Below are 15,472 nucleotides of genomic sequence, written 5' to 3' on the forward strand. Positions count from 1 at the left end.
AAGCTAGGGTGAAGGACTTCTTGTAGGATGACAAATTGGAAGTGAAAATACCATGAGAAAAGAAAATAGATGTTCAAATAAGAAGCTTTCCCATTAACACAAGGTTTTTCTTTGATACGAGGTAGAAAAAAAATAAATAAATAAAGCAGTGTTTGGAAAAAGTTGAAGAAAAGTATTTTGAATAGGAAATTTCCTATTAAAATATTTCTTCGAAAAAAAAAAATCAAAGAAGGATATTGAAGATTCAAAAGGCTAACTTCAAGACTCACCTCTTATACATGACAATGCATGTGTGATCTGTCTTGAAGATAGGGCATTTGTAGGCATAAAAAATTTTAGTGGATTAAAATACTACCAAATTAGTCTTCAAAATTGTAACTCTTAGCTCAACAAAATTTGGGCTTAATAAGTGATGAGTCATATATATTGAACATGTGGCATTCAATTCAAAAAATGACATGTAGCGAAATTTGGAAGGCTATAAAATAAAGTCTTGCAAAATCAAATCAAATCAAACAATTGAAATCAAAAGAGAATTAGAAATAAATATTTTCTTGTTGGAAAATTTTGTAAACAAATGAAACAAGTCTTCCGGTTGAAGTCAAAAGAAAATGAGAAGTAAATATTCTCTTGTTAGCAAACTTCCTTAATAAATAAGACAAGTTGCTAAAATCAAGAAACCGATTTTTTTAATTAAGTAATCAAATCTTAGAAATTCTAAATTTATTTTTTTATTTTATCTATAAATATTTGCAACTTCCTTCAAATGAAAATGATAAAAAAAATAAAACAATTTGACATATAAAAAGAAGTTTCACAAAGAGAAAAAAGCTTTATAAAATACCCCCTACAAATCCAAAAAATCGCAACACACGTGTTCTTCACCATTCAATAAATTCATTTGGGAACAAGCTGCTTTAGGCTTTCAATTGATCTTTAAAAAATATTCTTCGGCAAAGAATATTTTTCCACAAATATTGTGTGCCCCGATGATTTTAATACAAATTTTTATTTCATATTTTTCCTATAGTTTTGCTTATTTTGCAAGACCTTCCAAAACTCGTGCATATAATTTTAAAATAACTTTTGTCTATAATATTATATTTTTAATAATTCTTCATATTTGTATAATTATTTTTTAAAAACAACCTTCAAAAAAACTAATGAAGAAAAACTAAAAACAACTAACATATGTTTTTTTTTTAACACCTTATTTTCCAATTCTCAAACACATTTTCTTGTTTTTTTGTTCTACAAAAGAAAAAAAAAACAGTTTTAAAAAACAATTGTAAAATAGGATCTAAGTCTTGGATAAGGATTTTGAGCACTATTGTAACTTGAGCAAAAATTTACTTGCCTACTTTTGTACTTAGGAAATGTGATAATTAATTGAGCAAATGAGTTATTATTTTGATACACCTATTTTAAAAATGGAAAATACGAATTATGTTTTCAATTGTTATAAATATCAAATATATTTGTTCCGTCTAATTTTTTTCTTGTCTTAAAAAAAATATGTTTGATAATTACATAACAAGAAGTTAAAAGAAAATAAAAATTCAATGATCTTACTTCATTTAAAATTTATAGATAAGATAATTACTATCATTGCTTTGATAGAAATGAGAATAAGATGTGAAAGGATTCATGGTGTTAATTTATTACTTTAAAATTTTATTTGCCAAAATTTTGGGAATGAAACAAATTTTTGATACTTTTATATTTTAAATTTTTGCTATCAAATTAAATTTGAAAAGTAATTTATGAAACAATATTTATACCATAGCTGCCTTTGAATCTCTCAATTTTGTGTTCCTTCGTAGAGGCAGTACAAAAGGTTTAGAGTTAGAACTTGTTCTCAGCTATCTATTTATGACCTTTTTTTCTTTAAAGTCATATAGAAAGTTTCAGCCGCGTGGAAGTGGGTCTTTTTTATTCAAAAAGAATCCTGTGCTTGTTGATTACTTTTTTCATATATTTGTTTATGCCCTTTTTGATCAAACACTAGAGCGCGTGCGTGTTAGAAATATGAGACATTGATTGAAAGTATATATATATTTTTATATTATTGTAAGATAAGCAAAAATAAAATCTATTTTGACTATGCGATCACTTTTGATTGGGTAAATTCTTTTTATAAGGTAATAATAATAATAATAATAATAATAATAATAATAAAATTGAAGGGATTACTTTTCGCTGCCCTAATTAAAACTTATCTCTTATTATTTTTTACACGTGATTGAAGTCATTTTCAATTTGTACAAGTCATGTCTGTAGATAACTTCAAAACTAATTCGAACAGGAGAAAAGCTCGTGAATATAGAAAATGGGTGCAGACTTTTCAATAGTTGGCATATCAGCATGCCAAGGGATCTGCTCCAGCTGGGTGGAACGTCCACAACCTGACAGTGAAATAGAATTTTGAGGGCCAGATATAAAATCAGAATCTTGAGATATCTTCCAACTCTATATGTTTTATTACGCGTAAAAAAATGTCACATAATTCAATTAATTTTATGTTTATATCAATTGGAATTCCATACGTAATTCACATGAACTTAATAATAAAATATGTTTCCATGTGGTAGGATACATACAATCGAATACAAAACTAGAATTATGGAATCTTCTCTTCTGAAGTCCCTCTTAGAGAAGTTGAGCAATAAAATATGTTTGAAACCCTTGATGACCTCTTTGATAATCCTAAATGCATTCACTGCAAAGCAAAGCTAAACTTAGAATTTGAAAATTAGTAGGTGTTTGGTAAATTAACGACTTAATAATTTAATTTAAGTTATTAAGTAAATTATGTTTATTAAAATAATTTAATGGTATAACTTAAAATCAAAAATAATTTTAAGAAAAAGTAAAACCCATTAACTTATTTTAAAATTTATATTTTCATTTTACTTTTTTATTCTCATTTATCCTAGTTACCTCCACGATTTTCTTTGCTACTCCACGACCTCCATTGTTACTCAACCCCTTATACTCTAGTTATAATTTATGAGGATAATATATCAATTTGATGATTTAAAATATGTTTTAATTTAATTTTATTAAACAACCTTAATACTTAAAATAAGAATTACACTACTACAAAAATTGAAATTAATGACGCTTTATTTTATGACGCTTTCTAAAAGCGTCATTATTGAGAGTATACAATAACGCTTATAAGAAGTGTCATAGTTGTATTATTTATCTTGATACTTATTATAAGTGTCATTATTTGATGTCATCTTTTTTCCTTATAACTGTGTATATAATGACGCTTATAAGAAGCATCATAGTTTTATTATTTACCTTGATACTTATTATAAGCATCATTATTTGATGGGTATGTAATGACGCTCCTAATAAGTGTCATAGTTGTATTGACTTTTAAAATTTTTGTTTTTAAGTTAACTTATACAAATTTTGATATTAGAATTTTATTCTATAAATTAATTATGGTAAATTGACATTAATATTAATGACATAAAGTTGCTACATTAAGGTTTTTTTAAAAAATGGATATAAATAAAATAAAATCCTAATAAATTATTTTTTTATAGTTTGTATCAATACAATCTATTAAGCTCATTCTATTAAATTAGTTTTTTTTTTTTTTTAAATATCAATATTCAAATTAAACCAACATCAAACTAAAATATCAAATAAATAACAATATAAATTCATTATGAGTTCAATATATAAAATTATTATTGAAAGATGAAATAAAGAATACTATTTTTAATTTATTGAAAAAGGACATGCATGGTATTTTAGTTTTTGTTATAAAGTCTCCATTGAAAACCCTAACTTTTGGAAGACAAGAAAGAAGGGAGAGAGCCACCGTTTTTAGTGAGAAAGAAGAGAAGAGAGAAAAACGCAAGTTTTTCTCATCCAAATTTCATCAAAGGTCCGATCCCACTTCGCCTGTGGTCCGATTGAGCTGAAATTTGGAGGAGAGTTTCGTGACTCATTTATCTTCAATCTGGACGGTGAAGATCGGATTTGGAGTTTTGGAAAGTCATTATAAAGAAAGAGGAGAAGAGAGAAAAATGCAGGTTTTTCTCATCATGCCCAGATTTCATCAAATGTCCAATCCCGCTTCGTCCGTGGTCCGATCGAGTTGAAATTTGAAGGAGAGGTTCGTGGCTCATGTATCTTCAATATTAACGGTGGAGATCGGATTTGGAGTTTCGGACAGTCATTAGAGAGAAAGAGGAGAAGAGAGAAAAACAACGGTTTTTTACATCATGCCCAGATTTCATCAAAGGTCCGATGTCGCTTTGTTCATGGTCTGATTGAGCTGAAATTTGGAGGAGAGGTTCATAAGTCATTAATCTTAAATTTGAATGGTGAAGATCGGATTTAGAGTTTTGTAAAGTCATCTTTCAGCCAAAAACAGAACCTTTATTTTGGTGGGCTTTTTTCAGCCAAAGATGGCGTTTCCTGAAAGTGTCATTGTTGCCTAAGACATACAATGACAGAGGCGGAAAGGACGCTTTAGAGAAGCGTCATCTGTTACCTTTCTTGACGCTTAAAAAACGTCATTGTTTCCCATTTTTCTTGTAGTGTTAAATAATAAGTTTTAAGTTAGCAACTTAAATATAATTTAACTTAAAGTCAATTTAAGTCATTAGTAAAAGGTATTAAGTTTTACCAAACACCCCCTTAATTTTGAACTTAATTAGGTGGAAAAAAAAGTTGCATTATTTTGGGACTAAAATGCATGTGATTCCCAAAATGCATAAACAAGTTCCATGTCGAGTGCAATTAGTTAAGAGGACAAAATATGAGATTGAAATATGTTTCTAATGTCACCCTTAAGTTTGGATTTAAGTATTGCATAAACAAAAAATAACCTAAGCCCCAAGCTTGGGCTCAAGCCACTTTCCTCAACCTATGGTTCATAAGTGCCCTTTGTTAGTACTTGGACTCTTGATCATTCTTCGCTTTCAGCCATATGTGTTTGCTAACAAAGTTGAGGATACTTTAACATAATCAAGTATGTTATTCTGACCCTAAACCATTATAAATAATTAATGAAGGAGCAAACTCTAACCCTATTGAGGATTTTGTGCATAATTATATTCTGAATGAAATTTTATTCCTTTTGGGACTTGAGCAACATGAGGTTCAAACTAGGCAAACAAGTTATCCTTGATTCAAGATAAGACATGAATGAGCTTCTATAGGTGAAGTTGGGTGAAATTAAAGTGGTAGGAAGAAATAAGAGGGAAGTCCATGTTTTGGTTAAAGATCTTTTAGCATTATTGTACCTTGAGAAAAAATTTAGTCAGCCACTACGGTACTAAAGGCATATGATAACTAAATTGGGTGAATAAGGTATTATTTGGATACACCATTGCTTTTATTTAATTTTTTTTAAAAACTATTAATTAATTTTTAATTGCTATAAATGTTAAATATGTTTATTAGGTCTATTTTTCAAAGTTGAAAAAATATGTGATTCTTTCATATTTTAAATTTTTTCTATAAAAAAACATTTAAAAGTGATTTGTGCAAATTTATTTTTAAATTTTAAAATTTTAAAATAGAAGTACATGTTAACTAAACTTTATGTGAAAACAATTATTTTGGATGCATAAAACATAATAGATATAAATGCTAAAGCAATGATAATATAATGATCATATTTTTACCTTCATCCATGATATTGATAATACTTTTGAAGTGAGCTTGAGTCATCTTGTGAATTGTTTTGCTCAAGATCTTCAACTCACTACTCTCATATAGTAGACGGGTCACTTGTGTGTTATATGTTGTTATAAGTAAAATAACAAAAAGACATAAGAATGAGAGTATGACTTAGGATCTTAATCTTATAAAAGAAATTTATATCTCTTAGTCTTCTCATGCATCAAAGACTACATGGGAGTTATATTCATTATTTACAAACATTATGTACAAATTAATGGATAATTGTGGGTTACCAACTTGAATGCATTTATATAATTGCATAGGTTATACTTTTCCATATTCCTCCATTACTCATAAACTTTATGTACAAATTAAATCTCATAATGATAGGATTACAAAAATTGTAACACCTTTTATTCATATAAATGAAAAGTTTTCTAACTCCCCATTTATAATTTTAGTCTTCTACACATAAGACTCTTAGATGTCCAATCAATTGATTCATCTACCTATCAATTGATACTCTTAATTTATAGATATCAATCCATTACACAAATATAAAGATGAATAACCACACATTATAAAAAAAACAAGCATACAATATGATGAAGCATGACCGATTTTTGGGAGAATTATGCTTACAAACATTAACTCAAAAAAATATATCTATATTTTTTTAGCAAATTCCAACTTTCACATGTCATTCATCCCAAAAACACAGAGTATAAAATTGAAATGGACCAGAAGGCAATTTTGGCTGCAGCTCAAAGGGAAATCTCAAAGCTAATTTTGCACGACCATGCGAAAATTTCGCACAGTCATGCGAAATGCTCTAAGAAGGCGAAATTGGTGCTGATGCATTTTCCACTTCGCACACTCATGCGAAATTGATGGAGCTCGTGTGAAAGTGCTCGATCTCGTGCGAAATGGACATTTTATTACTAAACTCCAGATTTCTTGGTGAAGAAGCCTCCGAAAGACCTCTTAGATGATGCCAAGTGTCCTCTTGACCTTGGCCTATAAATAGAAACTTGATTTACTCATTTTTAAAAAAAATAGACATTTTCTAATTGTAGAACTTTCCATATTTTCTCTTTCTCTAGAATTTTCCACTTTCCTTCATTTTCTCTCTTTTTCTCGCTAGCCAAACATGTTTAGTGAGGCAAAATATCCAAGCATGAGTAGCTAAATCTCATTTTTCTCGAAGGAGGGAGGATCTAGAGGCAATATCTATGGTGAATTAGAGAAATGAGCTTGAATTGCAAAGGTAATTTGATCCAATTGATTGATTAATTGAAATTTGGGGATTTTTCTCTTCAAATTGTCTTGGATGATTACTACAACGCAAGCTAGGTAGATTCATCAAATTCTTAAAGCTAGATTTGATGAGATTGAATAGTTGCATTATGTGAATCATTGGAAGATAGTTTAAGATGAATTGAATATATGATTTGAATTGATCTCTTGGATTAAATGACCTAATTTGAAGAGAAATTAGATCTAGACCTAAAGCTAAATCAAAAATCGGTTTAGATGAAAATTTAGGTTTTCAATCTAACTTGATGAAAATTATATCTCAACATCTACCCACAATGGAAATTTTTTTCTAGAAAATCCTAACTCCGAAAATTTCATCTCCTATTGATTTTCTTCTATTTTACCCTTCATTTTCCTCTTAATTTGAAATCATTATTATTTTGAACTTTTACATGAATTGTCAAATCATTTTCACTTGATCACAATCATTTCTCAAGCCTTAATTACCGAGAACAATCCATCCTAGTGGATGACACCTAAAACCACTATACTACAGTAGTTTGTACAAAAACCACTTTTTGATCGGGTATAAGTTGCTACAGAATAGTGAATTAGGTTATAAATTTTGTTTTGATCCAATAATTAATGAAAAATCTAGGGATAAAAAATGGCGCCATTGCCGAGGATGGTGCTACGGTGATTGAGGCAAATTTTTTTGGTGAGGATTAGCCCTTGTGATCCACAACACAAGACTGGTAAAGTTCTCTTTATTGATTCTCCATTTTTCTTATTATTATTTTTTTATTCCATTTTTATCTTTTATTTCTCTTTTTGTTCTTCTTGGTTTCTTTTGGTTTTTCTTGGCTTGTTTTGTAGGCTCTCCATTGCATGCTACATTGAGAATAAAATTTGAGGGAGAGATTGCAAAGGACTTACATTGCTAATCATCTTTGGTTTGTGATCCAATTGTTGAGGAAATGGAAAATCAATGGGAAAATCAACAAACTCAACAAGGACTAAACAATGTCAATTCTCACATGTCTAAATCAATGAGAGAATATATGCATCCTCAAAGGATAGGCATGGGATCATGTATAGTTCTTCCTAATGAGCCTATTGTGATAAAACCTCACTTGGTACCACTTCTACCTCAATTTCATGGAATGGATAATGAGAATCCTTATACTCATATAAAGGATTTTGAAGAGGTATGTCATACATTTCATGAGGGAAACACATCCATAGAGTTTATGAGATTGAAGCTTTTTCCATTCACATTGAAGGATAAGGCTAAGTTGTGGTTTAACTCATTGAGGCCCCAAAGCATAAGGTCATGGTTGGAACTACAAACAACCTTCTTGAAGAAATTTTTTCCGACACATCGCACAAGTGGCTTGAAAAGGAAAAATATTAACTTTGTGGCATTGGATAATGAAAAATTTTGTGCTTGTTGGGAAAGATATATGGAAGTAGTCAATGCTTGACCTCATCATGGTTTTGACACATGGACGTTGGTAAGTTACTTCTATGAGGGCATGTTGCCAACTATGAAGCAATTGATAGAAACCATGTGTGGAGGTGACTTTATGAGCAAAAGTCCTGATGAAGCCTTCGAATTTTTGAATTATGTGGCTGAAATATCAAGGTCATGGGATGAGCCATATGAAAGGGATTTACACAAGTCCAAGTCTCAAAACAATTCAAATAGAGGAATGTATATGTTGAATGAAAATGTTGATCTACAAGCTAAAATGATAGCTTTGACAAAAAGGCTAGAGGAACTGGAAGCTAAGGGATTTCATAAGGTGAATGCAATATATGATAATTCAATTTACATGGACCAATGTTCTAGTTGTCAATTTATAGAACATGAAGTGAGTGATTGTCCTACAATACCAGCTATGGGGGAAAGATTTGTTGAGAATCATTCGAACATGTCATGGAATTGTGGACAAGAGAAATTTTCTTCAAGCCAACAATTCATGGGTCTCTCCACAACAAGTTTCTTTGGTTGAGCAAGCTATTGTAAACTTGAGTAAAATTTTGGGTGATTTTATTGGTGATCAAAAGAATATCAATACTCAAATAAATCAAAGAATAGATCATGTGGATACATCTTTCAATCAAAAATTTGATAGCTTGCTAACCAATCTCACACAAAAGATTAATAATAGGCAGCTTGCTATTTCTAAACTCACAAGCATGCAAACGGAGCAAAAAAAAGGAAAATTCTCTTCACAACCCCAACAAAATCCAAGTGGAGCCCATGAAATTGGAGAGACAAGTAAAAGTTCTAATAAGGAGGATGAAGTCAAAGCAATCATTACCTTAAGAGGTGGTAATCAAGTTGATCAACCTATGCCAAAACCAAAAGAGAATGAACAAGAGGAAAATGTGAAAGAACAAGAAAAAGGGAAAAAGGTGAATGGAGATAATAGATCAAAGGAAGATGAGATTGTTAATGAAGACGTTAAGAAGAAAGACAAGCTCTTATCTCCACCTTTTCCAAAAACTCTTCAATCCAAGAAAATGGTAAATAATGCTCTAGAAATTTTTGAAGTTCTCAAGCAAGTCAAAGTCAATATACCACTTCTTGACATGATTAGATAAGTTCCAGCCTATGCGAAGTTTCTTAAGGATTTGTGTACCATAAAGAGAGGGATGCACTTGAAAAAGAAAGCTTTCTTAACTGAACAAGTTAGTGTAATCATCCAATGCAAGACTCTAATCAAGTATATAGATCCAGGATGTCCAACTATCTCAGTGAATATTGGCAACACTTTTGTGAAAAGAGCACTTTTAGACTTGGGGGCAAGTGTGAATCTTCTTCCCTACTCGGTATATATGCAATTGGGGCTTGGAGAACTAAAGTATACTTCCATTACACTTTCATTGGCAGATAGATCGGTTAAGTTTCCAAGAGGAATTACTGAAGATGTGTTGATCCAAATCAATAATTTCTATTATCTAGTCGATTTTGTGGTGCTTGATATGGAACAAGGAACTAGTGGACTCAACCATGTTCCTATTATACTTGGTCGGCCTTTTCTTGCCACAGAAAATGCATTGATTAATTGTTGAAGTGGGGTGATGCAACTTACCTTTGGTAACATGACAATTGAGCTGAACATTTTCCATTCATGTAAGAAGCATGGTACCAAAGAGAAGGAGGAACTTAAGGTGGCTTGTTTGATTGAATTGCCCATGGAAGAGCTAGTGAAAAAAAAATGCTGAAGATAATTTTTCAAAACTTGGTGAAGCAATTTCCAATGAACGGATTGAAGTTTGGAGAAGCAATGAAGAAATTCAACATTTGAAGTTAATGAAATGGTCTTTCGGCTTCAAGAAAGTGAAAACAATGAAGCATGGTATGCACAATAATTCAAAGACCATGAAAAAGAAGCTTAAGGAATGACATGACCAACTTATTCAAAAGAACAAGTTCAAAGAAGGCTATTTCTAGCCACATGTTTTTCCAGGAAAGCTTAAGTACCAAGGAATTGGTCCATTCATTGTTTGCAAGCCATATCCAAATCGAGTATTGATGCAAAGGTTAATGGGCTTAGTCATGTAAATGGCTAGCTAGCCCAATGGTTTCTCATTTCTCTACTTTCCTTTGAATTTTGATTATTTTTATTTTTCTTTTTCTTTTAGTTTCCATTAAATAAACCCATTTCAAATCTTTGATTTGTGTTTTGAAGGACTTTTCAGATGGATGGAATGCATGAAGTAAGAAAAAAAAAAAAGTTTTAATGGCCCATCACCAGTTGGCAAGTTCATGCAAAATAGGGGAATTCATGCAAAAAACAAGGGAGTTTTCATATCTTTGAAAATGCAAAAAAATGAGTTTGTCTCATTTCGCATGATCATGCGAAAATTTCGCATGACTATGTGAAACTGATGTGGATGATTGTAGCAGTTTTAAGCCTTTGGACCAATTTGCATAATCATGCGAATTTTCACTTGACCATGCAAAAATTCTATTGAAGCAACACACTTCACCTTCTTGTCTAGTTTGCACACTTGTGTGAAATTTTTAAAAACTCCATGTGAATCATTGACTTATCATTAAAATCATGTTTTCTTTGGACATTGTCATCATCTATACCTTGATTTTACTATACACATTGTGTCTCTAACATAGTTTTTTGGTTTTTAATAGATTTGTTTTCATATTTTCTTCTCTTATGTCATTCATATCCAACAATTCTCATATGTGATCTTATTTTGGTTTTAACTATTGAAACATGAAATTCATGAGATATTGAGATATCTTCCCTTCATTTCTTTGTATATTTTCATTACACATTGAGGACAATGTACAAGTCAGGTTGAGGAAAGGGTTAAAAATGAAGAAAAGGAAATATGTTGTTAGTTTTGTTAGTTTTTCTAGAATTTTTTTTTTCATAAATCACATTTGTGACTTATATGGTGAAATTTTTTTAGATGACTGCAGCATTTGTGATTGATGAAAAAGCAAACCTAACTTGAAAAAAGTTGATTTAGAATAATAACTTATTTGCTTGATATTTGAAGATTTGTTATGTGAATTAAAGTTGATTTGACTTTGAAGTCTTCATTTTCCAAAGGGTCATTTCTATTTGAGTCTTTGACACATATTGTGCACTCTAGACCCTGGTTATAAGATGAAAAACTAGTCTAACCTTAAGACTTGGACTTAATTGTCTTGTAACATTGATTACTCTTGAATTGAGTTGAGACACCTTAAAAAGAGTCTAATGTGCCCAATTTGAAAAAAAAAAAAAAAAGTTGAGTTATGCTTGCCTTGAAACCTAAGCAAGGTCCGAGGGGTATATGGCCCAAAGGTCTTTAATGTCTGGTGCCCTTAGTCATTTTGGTTGGGAGCCACCAACCTCAATGCTTGTTACATGGGTGGATAGGTGGAGTGTGAGCTCAATTGTAGGTGCTAAGGTATTGGATCCTAATTTGAGGAGTCCAGGGTAAAGTCCAAGGAGTTAGTGGCTAGTTAAATTGTCTTATAAACTTGGTACCCCATGCATTATGGTTAGGAGTCATCGATGAATCCCCACTACATGGACCATATACTGGAGATACCTTTGGCATTGCACTCCTACAATAAATCCTTTGAAAAAATAATAATAATAAAATAAAGATAGGTGAGTTCTTGACCTATGAGAGAGTGATTCTTTTTTTTGTTTGAGATAAATTGAGCTAGGTTGGGGGGAAGATTAGTTTTGAGTACTATATCCGGGGGCTAGATTAATTACACTCAAGACTTGTTTGGAAAGATTGTTTGGGAAATGAAGATGGATATGTTTTTAATACCTTGATTTGCATGATATTCTTTCTATTAGAGATAGTAAATAAGTTAGGATTTTGTTGATACCTATGGATAGTAGGGTGTGCTTGTTTATCAACTATTTATGCTATGGAAATTTCAAAGACTTTTTTTCAAATGATTTGCTTATGTGACTTATGATTTTTTTTGTTTGGTATTGTTTTTCTTTCTTTTTGTCATACCATTGCTAAGGGACTAGTAATGTGTTGGTTAGGGGGAATGATTACTACTCAAAAATAGCATATTTTAGATAATAATTCTCATGAGTTTCACATCTTTTGAGTAGTAATTATGCCTAAAACACTCAATTAACATGTTTTTCCCCTTGCAAGAGTTACTAACAAGTTTATGAAGTTTTGGAGTCATTTCAAGGTATGATTTTGATAAATTGGTGACAAAAGAGATGCATCAAATTGAAGAGAACAAAAAAAGTTGATAATGATCCAAATGCATAATGAAAGAAGTAATGCAATTGGTTTGGACTGGGATTTGGAGTTGATTTCGAGATGGTTAAGGTGGATTCAAAGGAAAGAAATAGAAAAAATGACAAAAAGGAGTTAAAAAATTAAATATTTCCATTTCGCATGATCATGCAAAAATTACCCACAGTCGTGGGAAATGGACCAGAAGGCAATTTTGGTTGCAACTCAAAGGGAAATCTCAAAGCTGATTTCGCATGACCATGTGAAAATTTCGCACAGTCATGCAAAATGCTCCAAGAAGGAAAAATTGGTGCTGATGCATTTTCCACTTCGCACAGTCATGCGAAATTGTTGGAGCTTGTGCGGAAGTGTTGGATCTCATTAGAAATGGGAATTTTATTACAAACTCTAGATTTCTTAGTGAAAAACCTCCAGAAGACCTCTTAGATGATGCCAAGTGTCCACTTGACCTTGGCCTATAAATAGAAACTTGATTTACTCATTTTAAAAAACTTTTAGACATTTTCTAACTGTAGAATTTTCCAGATTTTCTCTCTCTGGAATTTTCTACTTTCCTTCATTTTTCTCTCATTTTCTTGCTAGCCAAACATGTCTTATGAGACCAAATCTCCAAGCATGAGTGGCTAAATCTCATTTTTCTCGGAGGAGGGAGGATCTAGAGGCAAGATATATGGTGAATTAGAGAAATGAGCTTGAATTGTAAAGGTAATTTGATCCAATTGATTGATTAATTGAAATTTGGAGATTTTTCTCTTCAAATTGTCTTGGATGATTACTACAATGCAAGCTAGGTAGATTCATCAAATTCTTAAAACTAGATTTGATGAAATTGAATAGTTGCATTGTGTGAATCATTGGAAGATAATTTAAGATGAATTGAATATATGATTTGAATTGATCTCTTGGATTAAATGACCTAATATGAAGAAAAATTAGATCTAGACCTAAAGCTAAATCAAAAATAGGTTTAGATGAAAATTTAGGTTTTCAATCTAACTTGATGAAAATTAAATCTCAACATCTATTCACCGTGGAAATTTTTTTCTAGAAAATCCTACCTCCGAGAATTTCATCTTCTATTAATTTTCTTCTCTTTTACCCTTCATTTTCCTCTAAATTTGAAATCATTGTTATTTTGAACTTTTATCATGAATTGTCAAATCATTTTCACTTGATTACAATAATTTCTTATCATCTCATTCAAGCCTTAATTACCGAGAACAATCCATCCTAGTGGACGACACCTAAAAACCACTATACTACAATAGTTTGTACTAAAACCACTTTTTGATCAGGTACAAGCTGCTATAGAATAGTGAATTAGGTTATAAATTTTGTTTTGATCCAATAATTGACGAAAATTCCAGCATTCATCTTTTTTTTGTGCTAGGGTCTATTTGTTGAGGGAGAGATTGGGTGGAAAATTGTTTGATAGATGACTTTTAAAACATCTTTGATATCTTTTAGGGATTGGATTTAATTTAGAAACATTGAAATCATAGGTATGAGTTTTAATCTATAAATCTAGTACATTTTATGGATTTTATATCCATATTTTTCTAGTGCATTAGATCTAGAAAAACCTAAAGATAGTTGCATGCACCCTATTTGATCCTAGATCATGAAATGGAGTAATTCAAAATTTCCAATACAGTTGGTGAAAGGTATTTCTGGACTAAGCTAATTGATTAATCTAAGCCCTCAATTAAGAACTTTTTTAGGTTATAATAACTTACCCAAACCCAAGGCAAGCTTAAGTTACTCATAAAACCCAATAAGCTTTAAATAGTTATTTATAAGCTTCCTTGTGAACTTTAGTGACTTAAGCCTAAATTGGGCTTAGGTTACCTAATTTAACTCACTTAGATCCTAATTAATTAATTAGCCCTATTGGAATCCATTAATAAATTAGGCCAATCTAGAAAGTCTATTCACAAGATCTAGTCCAACCTTGTATTTTTATTAAATTCCCCCTAATGCACACTTGTTAACTACAAACCTAAAATACCTTAAACATATGTGACACCATTAAATGATAGATCGAGCAGGGACCATTGGAACCTATAGGAAAATACTAGCTCGCTTTGAATCCGATTCTAAGGTTAACTTAACACCTTACTAAAGAAAGTCAACTACACTCCAATATCCTATATAATTACAACAAGGAAAAGTTTAGGTCTATGACCTACTATCTACTGCATGTAAACTCCCCATGAACACCGTCTGTAATCTAACAAGGTAGTGATGGCAACCTTTCAAAATTATCTCTCCAATCCTTGAGTTACAAATCCTCTTATTAATGATCAATTTACATACTTTAGCTTACAAAGAGCATATGTCAAATTCTACTAAAGGAATTATTATGGTCGTAGTCATCTTGATCACATGTCTTTAGGATCACCTAAGAGACACGTTGTCTTAATCTCATAAGATATTATGTTGTCTCTATTAAGAATACCTGTTGCCACCAACCTTCATCAACTATAACCTAATTTGTAAGGAATATATGACCACATTAGGATCTCACCCATAGATAAAAGCTTCTTGTTGATTTTAGCATAAACTCAATATTTTCTCAAGGTTGAGAGTTTATACAATCTAGTATCATGGTGAATCATGACTACCCAACAATTAATGTCATGATTCACCATAGGTCATGTCCAATGTGTAACTATACACATTATTGCACTCATCATGGGAAAGTCATCTCGGTGACTAAGACCAGTCATCTCTCCAATTAGGAAGTAGTACACTATAGTCTCTACTAAATTGCTCAAATCCATGAACCTACTATAAA

General features: G+C 31.1%; 1 protein-coding gene across 1 annotated transcript in view; it reads left to right on the plus strand.

Moving 5' to 3' along the window:
• LOC117927253 (bifunctional nitrilase/nitrile hydratase NIT4B-like) overlaps positions 1–15,472 on the plus strand; it is a 48,779-nt gene that overhangs the window by 32,801 nt on the left and 506 nt on the right. The gene's annotated exons all lie outside the window — the stretch shown is intronic.

The sequence above is a fragment of the Vitis riparia genome, chromosome 2 (genome assembly GCF_004353265.1).
Source record: "Vitis riparia cultivar Riparia Gloire de Montpellier isolate 1030 chromosome 2, EGFV_Vit.rip_1.0, whole genome shotgun sequence".
Lineage (NCBI taxonomy): Eukaryota > Viridiplantae > Streptophyta > Magnoliopsida > Vitales > Vitaceae > Vitis > Vitis riparia.